Below are 12,669 nucleotides of genomic sequence, written 5' to 3'. Positions count from 1 at the left end.
CCCGGCCCCCAGTCCCTGCTCCCGGCCCTCAGGCCCTGGCTTCCCCTGCCCCTTTGTAGCCTGTGCAGCTGCGTGCTCAGCCCCTCCCCTGTGCGGCCAGCTCGGGGCACACAGGAGCCCAGGCCAGCCCTGCCTGCTGTGCTCCCGGCGCTCCCGCTGTCCTGGGTCCCGGCCCCAGCCCAGAGCCCACCGCCACCCCGCCTGCCACTGCCCTGGGACTCAAGCAGGCCCCACTGTCCTGGACCGGACCCTCAGCCCCCCGCCATGGGGGGGGGGCTTTCCTTCCCCTGTGCTAGCCAGCGTCCTCCCTCTGTCCTCGCTCAGAGCCACCTGTCCATCCTGGCCTCGTCCTCAGCCCCAGCCCAGCCCTGTGCCTGCAGTACATCTGGCTGAGCGAAGCCCTGAGGCTCCCGTCCCCCAGCCCATCACGGTCCTCGAAGGCCAAGCAGCCCCACCGAGCTCTGCCGCCCCTGTGTTTCCAGCCCTGTTGGTGTGGACACGCCCCTGCCTGGGCTCCCTAGTCCCTGCCCTGGGCAGCACGTGAGCCCTGGGCAGCCCGCCTTCCCCGTGCCCGCTGGGCTGCTCCTGCCGCTCTGTGGGTCCCCGAGGCCAGTCTTCCCTCCGTGGCTCCATTCCACTGCCTGCCCTGGTCCTCTCAGACCCCACTCACCAAGGCTTGGGTTGCTGGCCTCGCTCCCCTGCAGCCCAGGGCTCCACGCCCCCTCCCTGCTCTGGCCCCAGGCAGATGTGGCTCTTCAGGGCTGTGCTCTGTGTCTGCAGCCCTGCTTCCTAGGACTGGTAACCAGTTCCTGGAAGTGTGAACTCCTTGTCCACAACCCTGCAAATACTAAGAACAGGACTGAAACCCAGCGGCATGGCTTGCTTCCTGAAGTTCCCTTTTCTTTTGGTGTTTTCTGTCTCAGAGGGCCTGGGGAAGTCCAGATGCCACAGAGATGCATTATTTTGGTGTTTGTGGTGTGGTGAGTGGGGCCCAGGGACCCAGGGGACAGAGTGGGAACCCCGGCCATCACGGCTCCACCCTCCTGAGGGAATATGTCTGCTCGGCCCACAGCACCCTGGGTAATAGGCCCCTCGCCTGAGCCCTCTGGGCCTCTGAACTCTGATGGGCACCACAGCCACCTCCCCCAGCACAGATCCCCAGGACATCCTGCCCGCCTCCGGAGCAGATCCCCAGGGAGTGTCGGTGTGAGGGGGCAGAGCAGAGCAGGGCTGCGCCCTTAACCTTGTGTGAAGTGCTCTACTGCCCCTCTCATGTTCTATTGGAACCAAACACTCAGGCTCTCTGGACAAGCCTCAGAGTTGCCCAATCCTGGGTTTTCTATGCCCGACCCCAGCAGGCTGCATGGTCCGTGTCGGAGTCCTTGGGACGCCTGGTCTCCCAGCGCAGATGGCGGCTCTCAGAAGGGCCTTTGCCGCAAGTGGACTCTCCTGTCAACAGAGTCTGGGCACTCGTATGCTGGGAAGGAGGCCACCGGGCCCTGAAGAATGGTCTTAACTGCTCACAGGCCCTCAGAGGCCAAGAAGGTCACTCACTGCCCCTAGTTTCCTCCTTATTTTACCTTTCCTAATAATTGAAACCTTTTCTTCCTGTTATTGGCCACTCGGTTTTTCCTTACAGTGCAGGACCCACTGCTCACATTTCTTTCTTGTCATTGGTTGCCGAGTGCTCTTCGTATATGAAGGAGTCCTGCCCTGTGTCACATGTGCTCTGCCCCGTTTCCACGGGACTTCAGAGCCCCTTGTGGGTGGGCTTCTCCAGCTCTTTACCCTCAGGAGGAGGCTCAGCCCATGCCCACCACTGTGCTTGGCCAGCCGGCCCTCTCCCTGGTGCCTGTGGCTCCTGCCTGCACGGCTCCCAGGTTTCTTCTCGAGGACGGTGGCGGCCAGCCCCAGACAGCTATCGCTTATTCATCGGGACGTCCGGGCAGGCTGGCGGGATGGGGCCTGAGGACTGGCCTGTCTGCGTGAGCTCAGTGGGTGGACGGCTGGGTGGTGACTGGGGCCCCAGGAGGCTGATGCCGGCCTCCACCCTGGTGCTTGTGCAGCTGTGTTCCTGCGGCCTCCTGCACTGACCACTGAATGAGCCCCTCAGGGTTTGCTCACGGGGATGGGGACTGTTGCCTTTACCTTCATGTGGGGAGGGGCGGTGAGTCTGGGCTGGAGGCCAGTGGCGCAGGCGTGGTGGAGCCTGAACCGGGGTCTCAGTGGGCATTGAAGGACTCTTGAGGCGGAGCCTGGCTGGACACTTGGGTCCTCGGGGCCCAGAGCGGGCCTCTGCCCCCTTCCCTCTGGCCCCTTGTCCACGTCCTCGGGGTGGGGAACCTCCTGCTCCCCAGGGACCACAGGCACCTCCCCAAGGTGTGCTCAGGTGGCAAGGGATTCTTTAATGAATTTTACTAGGAAAAGTTAGGAGACAGAGGTTGATCTGATTCCTGTGCTGGGCCCGTCTGTCTCCTGCCTCAAATCGCCCCTGAGATGTGTGGGCCCAAGAAGCCTTTATTGGCAGGATCAGGGCGATGGCCCCTCTTCTGTAGCTTCTTCGGGCTGGTATTGGGCTCATGGGCCCTGCCTAACTGGGCCCACAGAACTCTCGCCTGCCTTGTTACGGGGCCCCAGGGTGAGTTCCGCTGCCACCCTGACAGGATCTGTTTCAGGGAGCGGCTGGAATCCCTGCATCCCATCATCTTCACATGGAATTGCCATAATGTAGAGGAGACAAATCTTTCTAAGAGGATAAACAGACATGGGCCAAAGAGGAGAAGAGGAAAGGTAGAGGTTCAAGGTCCTATGAGTGGAAGGAACCGAGAGAACAAGGGCCAGGTGAGAGCCACCCCTGGGCTGCCTGCTCCCTGAGTGAGAGGCCTCAGATAAGAAGCCCTGAGTACCTTTTTGGACTTGACCTGTTTGGTTTACCCAAAACCAGCGTTGTTCCTTTAACATGGCGCACATTCCCCCTTGGGCAGCAGCTAGCACGTTGACGGCCTTCTCAGGGGTCGCCGTATCTGCAGAGATGTGCTTAGGGATAGGATCTAGCTCCCTCTTCTCATTAGCCTCAGTTAGGGTCAAAATAAGGGGTTGCTCAGGGTCTCCTACTCATAATATGGCCCCAAGGGATCCCAGAAGCTCTCTCCCCAGCAGTGGGCTGGGGCTTTCGGGGACAAGCAGAAAGGCATGCGAGCTCAAAGGCTGTTGAAGCCGGCAAACGAGAGGCCCAGTGAAGTAACGGGTGAGGGGCTTTCCGTCGACACCAGTTACAGTGCAGCTTTTAGAGGAAAGAGGCCAGTGTGAGAAATCAGGACAGAGTAAGAGGCTCCCGTATGGACTAAAAAGTCGATCTTGCTACCTGCCACGTCAAGGACGCCCGGGGCCCCTTGATGGAGATGGACATCTCGTTGGGGGGAGCTGCCAGAATCCCCGGGCTGACTCAGTCGTCCAGCATGGCCATCCCAGGAGCAGGAACCCCCCTTCCCCTTCGGGACCGAGGGCAGTCCCACTCTGCTGACCCGTCTGCTTGCAGACTGGGCATGGCCTGGGGTCTCCTTCTGGCATTCATGGGCCCAATGGCCAGTCGGCTTGCATTTGAAGCATTCCCCTTTTCTGGTCTTACTTCCGGACTGATGCTTGAACTTTCTTGTGTCCTTTGGGTTCTCCCGAGTTTGCAAAACGTGGCTGACAGCTGGGCTATCAGCTGAGCTTGAGCTCTGACATGCCTCTACTCATGCTGAGTTCCTTCTCCCCCCTCCGGTTGATCTTGATTATTAAATACCCGCAAGACCACCTCTGCGAGCTGGTGCATAGGGGTTTGTGGGCCTAACTGTGACTTTTGGGGTTTTGCCTGATATCAGGGGCAGGCTGGCTGATGAAATGTTGTCCCAGCAGGGATTGCCCCTCAGGAGTGAAGGGGCCTCTGTTAGTAAACTTTCTAAACACCTCCACAAGGCATCATGAAGAGCTGCGTTTTCTTCTTTCTCTTGGGTTACTTCCTTGACCTTTTCATGGCTGACTGGCTTCCTAAAGTACTTTCTCTTTCCTTCTAATAGGCATTGGACCATCGTGACCTGACAGGTCACCCAGAGGGAGCGGCCAGAAATTTAAGAACGCGCGCGCGTGCACACGGAGCTCAGGGTATGTCCCGGCAGGAAGGTTGGCGCTGTTCCAGACAAGTGACAAGACAGAGGAAGGGGACTTTGAGCTCCTGGGCCCGGGTACGTGGGAAGGCAGATGCAGGTGTGGGGAGGCATGAGTCGGGCTTAACCTGAACACCCTCCAGTGGTGACGGGCTGATAAGGGCCTGCTGCGCCCTGAGGAATCGCCCTGCCCCTCCCGGTGGAAGGTGGGAGGCGAGGGTTTTTCTTGTTTGCTTTTTAACTTGCCCATGGCTCAGAATAATTCTTACCTCAGAGGGGCACATCTGGGGCTCCCCACATTTGGCCCACACCCGTGTCAGCAAGCACTCCCCCCACTGCGTCCTTCTCGACTGCTCTCAATCCACTAAGCGTGGGTGGGCGCCGGCTCCTGGGGCTCCCGCTGGGCTGCACCCAGAGTCTTGAGAATCAGAAAACCCCGTCCCTGCCCCATCCCTGTAGAGATTGACGACCAGGGTGCCGTTAGCACCCCGTTGGGCCGGCCCCTCCGCCCGTCACGTGGATGCGGCCGAGGCAGAGTTAGGCCTGGTTCCCCGACCCCCGCTGCACCCCGCCTCCCACGATGGGGCAGCGGCCCCCGCGGCAGAGTCCACCCTGGGCTGAGACCCGCCAGGACACGCAAGCAGGCTGCTTGGTGGGCGATGGCAGCCGCACGGTGGGTGGGCTCTGTCCTGGAGCAGCGAGGCTGCTGAGTCCGCGGTGGGACCCGTAGACGTGCAGGCGCAAGCAGGGCGGTTGCGCATTTACAGAAGGAGACTCGGCGCTTGTGTTCTTGCGCGCCCAGCGGCAGCAGCTGCAGGTGGAATGGGCCAAAGGTTGGCCAGATGCTGCTGCCTGGGTCTTGCTCCCCCGGCTCCCTGGGGGTGGGGGCTCTCTCCTGGTGCAGAGGGGGCCCGCAGCTCACTGGGAAGGAAGGTGTGGGCGTGGGAGGGGCTCCCGAGGACTGAAGGAGCAGTGGCCGGGGGAGGTTCCGGGAGAGAATGTGGGTTAACCCCTCCCTGGGGGCTCACAGACGGCTCTGCACGCTGAGGTTTGTTGTCTGGTGACTTCAGAGCACTCGCCATCGCCTGGTGGAGGCTCCCGCCCAGCTAACTGAGCTGGAATTTGTCAGGCGTGGCACTGTTGTTAGGACAGTGGCTCCGCGATGTGTGAGCCCTTCCCCAAGACGGCGCAGCTGCCGTGAAGACAGTGACACGTGTCGCGGTGCAGGACCAGCGGTGACCAGGAGGAGAGCGCAGCCCCTTGGCTGTGACCTTTGTGTCTGGGCGTGGGCGTGGGGCGTTGATTGGTCCCCTTCCCCTGCCTCAAGCGTGGAAGGTTGCCACATTCCTCCCGACGGCGGGACTCACCTTCACAGCCGAGCCAAGTGCAAGAGCCCCGGTAACACAGTATTCTTTCCTAGAGAAAGAATCCTAGAGAAAGAATTCTTTCCTAGGGGGAGTCTCTACATTTTGTCTCTAAAGGTGGAGAAGGGCTCCAGCTGCCCATAGCAGGACCACATGGAGGCCACCTTCTCGAGAAGCTCGTGTGCCTGGTGGGCACCCAGTGCAGATTACAAGTGCCCGCCCCACTTTTCAGCAGGTTTGTGACACCCATCGTCCTTCATATCCAAGATGCAGTGCCTTGCACGGTGCTCCATTACTTTACGCACCATTTAGAAAGAAAAATGCCGCCAGGGAACAGAACGGACCCAATGCTTAGAACTTAGCATTCTCACATTGTACGTATGGAAACATGGCCTTTAGACTTAATCAGGCCTTGGTGCTGGGCTCTCCATCTGGCTTTCCAGTGCAACTTTGACCCCCTCTTCAGGACTGCTGCTAAGTGCAGTGGACCTGCCCTCCCATCCTCTCTGGAGTCAGTTGGTTCCTTTGGGTTGGAAGAAAACTCCATTGTGTCTCAGGACATATTAGTCTCCAGGGAAACAGAATCAATAGGATGCACCTATGTCTGTACCTGTGTCTGTCTCTGTCTCTGTCTCATCTGTATCTAGAAGGAGATTTACTATAAGGCCGTGGCTCACACGGTGGTAATCCACAATGTGCAGGGCGGCCCTCAGGCTGGAGACCCAGGGGAGCTGACGTGGAGAGCTCAGATCTGAGGGCCGTCCGCTTTGGCTTGCTGAGAGAGGATGTCTGGAGGGAAAGGTTTTTGAGATCCCACATGTCTGAGAATGTCTTTATTCTACCCTTACATTTTATTATCAGTTTGGGTGCAGAATTCTGTTAGAAATAATTTTTCTTCGCATAGCTTAGGCCATCTGATTGCATGTCCCCCTCAGCGACAGAACATTCTAGAATCACCTAAGGAGCTCAGGTAAGGGGTGACCTCTCCCCACCCAGGTCCACCTCCAAGTGGACTGGAGCAAAGGTAATTTGATGGAGAAGGGGTAGTCTTTTCAACAGATGGTGCTGAAACATCTGGATGTCCACATGCACAAAATAAACCTAAGTGTAAACTTAACAGCAGTCACAAAATTAACTCATTGACCTAAATATAAAACATAAAACTATGGAACTTCTAGAAAATAGCAGAAAATCTAGGTGATCATGGTGTTGGCAATGAGATTTTAGATACAACACCAAAAGCACACTTCATGAAAAAGAAAAATTCATTAGCTGAACTTACTTAAAATGAAAAGTGTCTGCCTGCGAAAGACAGTCAAGAGAATGAAAACACAAGCCACAGATGTCTAGAAACATGCAAAACACGCAGCTGTGTCCAAAATGTGCAGAGCACTGTTAAAATCCAACAGTGAGGAAACAAACAACCCGATTTAAACATGAGCAAAAGATCTGAGCAGACCTCTCACCGCAGGAGACTTACAGACACAGATAAGTACATGACAAGATGCTCCATATCACATGTCATTAGAGACTGCGAATTTAAACAGCAGTGACATACCACTACACAGCTTTAAAATGGTGGAAATCTGGAAACAAGGAACAAACACCCTGACAGTTCCAAACGCTGGAGAGGAGGTGGAGCCGCGGGAACGCTCACCCACTCTTGGTGGAGCGCAGCATTCCAAACGCTGGAGAGGAGGTGGAGCCGCGGGAACGCTCACCCACTCTTGGTGGAGCGCAGCATGGCGCAGCCAGTTTGGAAGCCACTTTGGCAGTTTCTTAAAAATCTACACATAATCTTACCATACAAACCGACAACTGCACTGCTAGATATTTATCCAAATGGCTGAAAACTTATGTCCTCCTCAAAACCTGCACACAGATGTTTATAGTTGATAAATGTTTATAGATGCTGTGCTCATAATTGCCCAAACTTGGAAGCAACCAACATGTCCCTCAGTAGGTGAGCTGGATTAATAGTGTGGTACATCCAGACAATGGGATAGTATTTTGCAATAAAGAGAAATGAGCTATCTGTTTCTGTTGAATCGATCCTTTCATCATTGTATAATGTCCTTCTTAGTCTCTGTGACTGTTTTTGACTTTAGAGTCTGTTTTGGCTAAATGTGCCCGTCCCAGCTTTCTTTTGTTTACCATTTTCACGGAACACTGTTTTCCATCCCTTCACTTTCAGCCCATGTGTGTGTTTAAATCTAAAGTGAGTCTCTTGTGGACAGCACATAGCTGGGTCTTGTTTTTCCTCCATTCAGCCACCCTATATCTTTTGACTGGATAATTTAACCATTTACTTTTAAAGTAATTATTGGTAGGAAAATGCCTACTATCACCATTTTGTTAATAGTTTTCTCTCTATCTTGTAGTTATTTTGTTCCTCTTTTTCTTTCTTGTTCCCTTACTTTGTGTTTCATTGATTTTTTTTTTTTGGGGCTGCATCACACTGCATGCAGGATCTTAGTTCCCTGACCAGGGATTGAACCTGCACCCCCTGCACTGGAAGCAGGGAGTCTTAACCACTGGACTGCCAGGGAAGTCCCTGTGTTTCATTGATTTTTTTTTTGTGGTGATATTTTTTGATTCCTTTGCTGTTCAATGGGTATAAAGTTTCAGAAATGCAAAATGAGTTAAGTTCTAGGATCTGCTATACGATATAGTACCTGAGGTAACAACACTGCACTGTGCACCTCAACATTTTTTAGAGAGAAGATCTCATGTTAAGTGTTCTACACACACACACACACACACACCTCCAAAACAATAAACCCAAAGGCACAAGGAAACTTTTAGAGGTAATGGATATGTCTGTTACCTTGATTGTAGTGATGGTTTCATAGGTGTATGCATGTGTCCAAACTCATGTATACATTAAATACATGCAGGTATTTTATATATCAATTATACCTCCATAAAGCTGTTAAAAAAGAAGTTAATAAAAAATAAATAAGCTATCAAGCCACAAAAACACATGGAGGAATCTTAAATGCATATTGCTAAGTAAAAGAAGCCAATTGGAGAAGGCTACATGCTGTGTGATTCTAACTGTATGATTTTCAGAAAGGCACCTCTATACAGACAGAAGAAAGATCATTGGTAGCCAGGGACTTGCAGGGGAGGGGTGAGGAATGAATAGGTGAAGTACAGGGGATCATCAGGGCAGTAAAATTATACTGTATGATGCTGAATTTGTGGCTACATGGTCTGCAGCTTAAACAGCATATCTGACCAAGGCAGTTCCATGGACAGTAGCCTGGGGGCCTCTGGATGCAAATGACATTGTGCATTTGTCAAAACTCATAGAGTTGTACACATAAAGTAACTACTGTAACACCATAATGTTAACTATAGACTTCAGTTAATAATAATATATTAATATATTAATATTGGTTCATCATTTATAACAAATAGAGCACACTGATTCAACATATTAATAATAGGTGAGACTGTGGGTGTATGTGGGGTGCACTGGAGTATAGGGAACTCACTGTATTTCCTGCTCAATTTATCTGTTAACCTAAAACTATTCTAAAAGAACAAAGTCTGTTTTTTTTTTTTTTTTTTGCCGTACGCGGGCTTCTCACTGTTGTGGCCTCTCCCGTTGCGGAGCACAGGCTCCGGACGCGCAAGCTCAGCGGCCATGGCTCACGGGCCCAGCCGCTCCGTGGCATGTGGGATCTTCCCGGACCGGGGCACGAACCCGTGTCCCCTGCATCGGCAGGCGGACTTTCAACCACTGCGCCACCAGGGAAGCCCCAAAGTCTGTTTTTTAAAAAATATCATTATGCTGTGCAGAAAAACAAAAGCAGAACCATGGACAGTGGCGTAAACAGACGGCTGGACCAAGTCAGCACCACGGACAGCAGCCTCGAAGGCCTTGGGTACAAACATGGCACAGCCATCGTCTGATGTGGAAAATGCAGCATCGTGCACAGCAAAGTAGGCTTATGTGAGGTAGTTTCAGATTAAGAAAGCATTCTGGACCATCGTCCCATGACCTCATGTGTCTTAGGGTGTAAACCATGTCCATTTTTGTAACCTGACGGCCCAAGTTCTTGGAGTCATGCATGCATGGACCATGAGAAGAACAGATTGATCCTGAGTAGGGTAGGCGGAATTCTAAGATGGTTCCTTATTCTGATGTGAAATTTGTACCTATATATAAATATATTAATATAAATATATTAAAATTAAAGTATAGTTGATTCTCCCAAGTTCAGTTAACATTCTTATGACTAATGCTTTGAATTCTTTGGTACATTGTTTATTTGTTTCATTAGCTGTTTTTTCAGGGGTTTTCTCTTGCTCTTTCAATTGAGACCAGTTACTCTGTCTTTTAATTTTGCTTAAGTTTCTCTGTATCTATGTGATTAGGTGAAGCAGTCACCTTTCCTGGTCTGGAAGGGGTGTCCTTGTGTGGGAGTGTCCCTATGCGGTCTGTGTGTGCCCAGAGCCTTTGGTGGGAGAGCTGGCTCTGATGTGAGCACCGGTCATATCTGCTCCCAGGGTGTGCTGGCAGCTACCACCTTGGTAGGTGGTGAGGCTGGAGATGGAGGAGCTGGAGCCCAAGCCAGGTGTGAGCCAGAGCTTCTCCTTTATTCAGGGGTCATCAACCCCCTACTGGGGAAGGGTCAGGTCTCAAGTTGCTGGGGCAGAAGCCCTGAGGGTCGGGTCTGATCTGGTTCTGGTCCCTCTAAGGGCGCACTCTCCCCCTTCCCAGCAATGGCACCTTCACCTCGAGGAGAGCAGAGCTGGGACAAGAGGGGCCAGAGTGGGTGCCCGTTGTGGGCCAGTGTGTGCGCTGGGACAGCCCTTGCACCCCAGCAGACCCGACACAGCTCCCAGTCCACCACCTCCACAAGTGCGAGCAGTGGCCGTTCTCAGCCCCTTCAGATGCGGAGCCGGCCCTGTCCCCCCAACCCCACTCCCTCCTTGGCAACAGCAGCCTTCGCCCTAGTGGGGAGCTGCGCCAAAGCAAGAGAGGCTGGAGCATGTGCCCAGTGCGGGCGGGGCCTGCAGTGGGGCTGTCGCTGGAAACTGGCCAGAGCCCTGGATGTTTCCAGTCTCCTCCCTCCACCTTGTTCCCAGGAGTAAGCAGGTGTGTGCGTGCTCTGCATGAGCAGAGTCTAGGCTTCTTACAGCCCTCTTCTTAGTCCCACTGGTTTTCAAACCAGCTAAGGGGACTCATATTCCTGGTGGTGGACCCCAGGGCTGGGGAGCCCAACATGTGGCTTGAAGTGCTCACTCCTCAGGGAGGGTCTCCAAGACTGTACAAGCTTCCGCCTCTTCTGTGTCCCTCTAAGGAGTGGTTCCCGACCCAGTCGCTCCTCTTCCTTTCCTACCTGACTCCGTGTGGACCTTCCTTGCAGCCTTGGTTATACATCCCGCCAGCCTCCAGTGAGTCTTCAGTGAGAACTGCTCTACACGTACATGTGACTTTGATGTGCTCGTGGTGGGAGGGGAGCTTAGGGTCCTCCTACCCCACCATCTCCATCTCCTCCTCCCTTAACCAATTCTTTTCTTTTTTCCACCCTCCCACTCCCCTACCATCTGACATAAGATGTGTTAGTGGTGATTTACTGTATCACAGTGTATAAGATGCAGGATACCCAAAGTTGAGTGTTATTCATCAAGAAGAGAAATGAACATCCCCCAAAGATATTTAAACTGATATGTTGGACTTCATCTCCTCTTTCTGGAGGCAAGTTTTAAGTCGAATGCGAGATAATTTCACTGGATTAGGTGGAAGATAATATTGCTTTTTCTTTTTCTAATTTGGAAACTAAAAGTGGTCCAAAGTGGTTGACAAGGAGTGGTTTGTGGTGGTTTTGGTCTGTGTCAAGTTTCTAAGCTCTAACTGGATTTCTTAGACTTCCCTTCCCTGTGTGTCCCCCTAGATTAGGGTTGGTCTTAAAAAGTTTACAGTTTTTGGAAAGCAAGCATGAAGCAGCAGTCCTGGAAGGCTGGTGCAGAGCCCCAGTGCAGCCAAGGCCCATGCGTCTTGTCACTGACCTGCACACTCACTTTGTTAGTGTGGAGAAACTGCTTCTGCAGCCCCGCAGATACCCTTCAGGTTGTCTGAGTCCTGGGCCAGGCAGAAGTGCAGCTCCATCCTGAGGGTCACAGGTGTGAGAGAGACACAGGCTCCAGATTTTCCTGAAGGGTTTCAGTTTCTTTATGGGTTAGTTTTCTCTTGCTTTCCTCTACTTAAAATTAAAAAAAAAAAAAAACTGTCGTAAAATACACATAGCAAAATTTACCATGTTAAACCCTATGTACAGTTCAACGTGTACAATGATGTTAAATTCATTCATAATATTGTGCAGCCATCCCCATCACCCATCCCCATCACTCTTTTCATCTTGTAAAACCAAAATTCTATCCCCATTAAACAATAATCCCCTATTCTCCCCCCACCTCCCACCTGGTAACCACCGTTCCACTTTCTCTTTCTGTGAATTAGACAACTCTAAGTACCTAAATATAAGTGGAATCATACAGTATTTATCTTTTTGTGACTAATATTTCACTTAGCATAATGTCATCAAGGTTCATCCAAGTTGTAACGTATGTCACAATTTCTTTCCTTTTTAAGGGGGATAATATTCTATTGTCTGTATATACCACATTTTGCTTATCCATTCATCCATCCATGGACATTTAAGTTGCTTCCACATTTTAGCTATTGTGAATAATGTTGCTGTGAACATGGGTATAAAAGTATCTCTTCAAGACCCTGCTTTCAATTCTTTTGGGTATATACCCAGAAGTGAAATTGCTGGATCATATGTAGTTCTTTTTTAAATTTTTTGAAGAACTTCCAAGCTGTTTTGCACAGCAGCTATGCCATTTTACATTCTCACCAACAGTGCACAAGGGTTCCAGTTTCTCCATATCCTTGCCAACATTTGTTATTTTCTGTTTTTTAAAAAATCATAGCTGTTCTAATAGCTATGTGTGTGTGTGTGAGGTGGTATCACATTGTTGTTTGGATTTGCATTTCTCTAATGATTTGTGATACTGAGCACCTTTCCATGTGCTTGTTGGCCATTTATATATTTCCTTTGGAGAAATGTTAATTCAAGTCCTTTGCCCATTTTTGCATCAGGTTAGTTATTTTTTTGTTGTTGAATTTTAGGAGTTCT

The 12,669-nt window shown here is 51.7% G+C and overlaps 2 gene segments (V, D, J or C); both read right to left on the bottom strand.

Annotated features, from left to right (window-relative positions):
• Nucleotides 1–12,669, bottom strand: part of LOC307181284 (immunoglobulin heavy constant epsilon-like) — a 112,387-nt gene that overhangs the window by 60,770 nt on the left and 38,948 nt on the right.
• The window catches only part of LOC307181280 (immunoglobulin heavy constant delta-like), a 32,385-nt gene continuing 24,401 nt past the window's right edge, over nucleotides 4,686–12,669 (bottom strand). The window contains exons 8-9 of the C gene segment in view: nucleotides 5,615–5,697; nucleotides 4,686–4,959 (exon numbers count right to left, since the gene is read on the bottom strand).

The sequence above is a fragment of the Stenella coeruleoalba genome, assembly GCF_951394435.1.
Source record: "Stenella coeruleoalba genome assembly, contig: scaffold_225, whole genome shotgun sequence".
Classification (NCBI taxonomy): Eukaryota; Metazoa; Chordata; class Mammalia; order Artiodactyla; family Delphinidae; genus Stenella; species Stenella coeruleoalba.
This window is presented reverse-complemented; position numbering and strand designations above follow the sequence as displayed.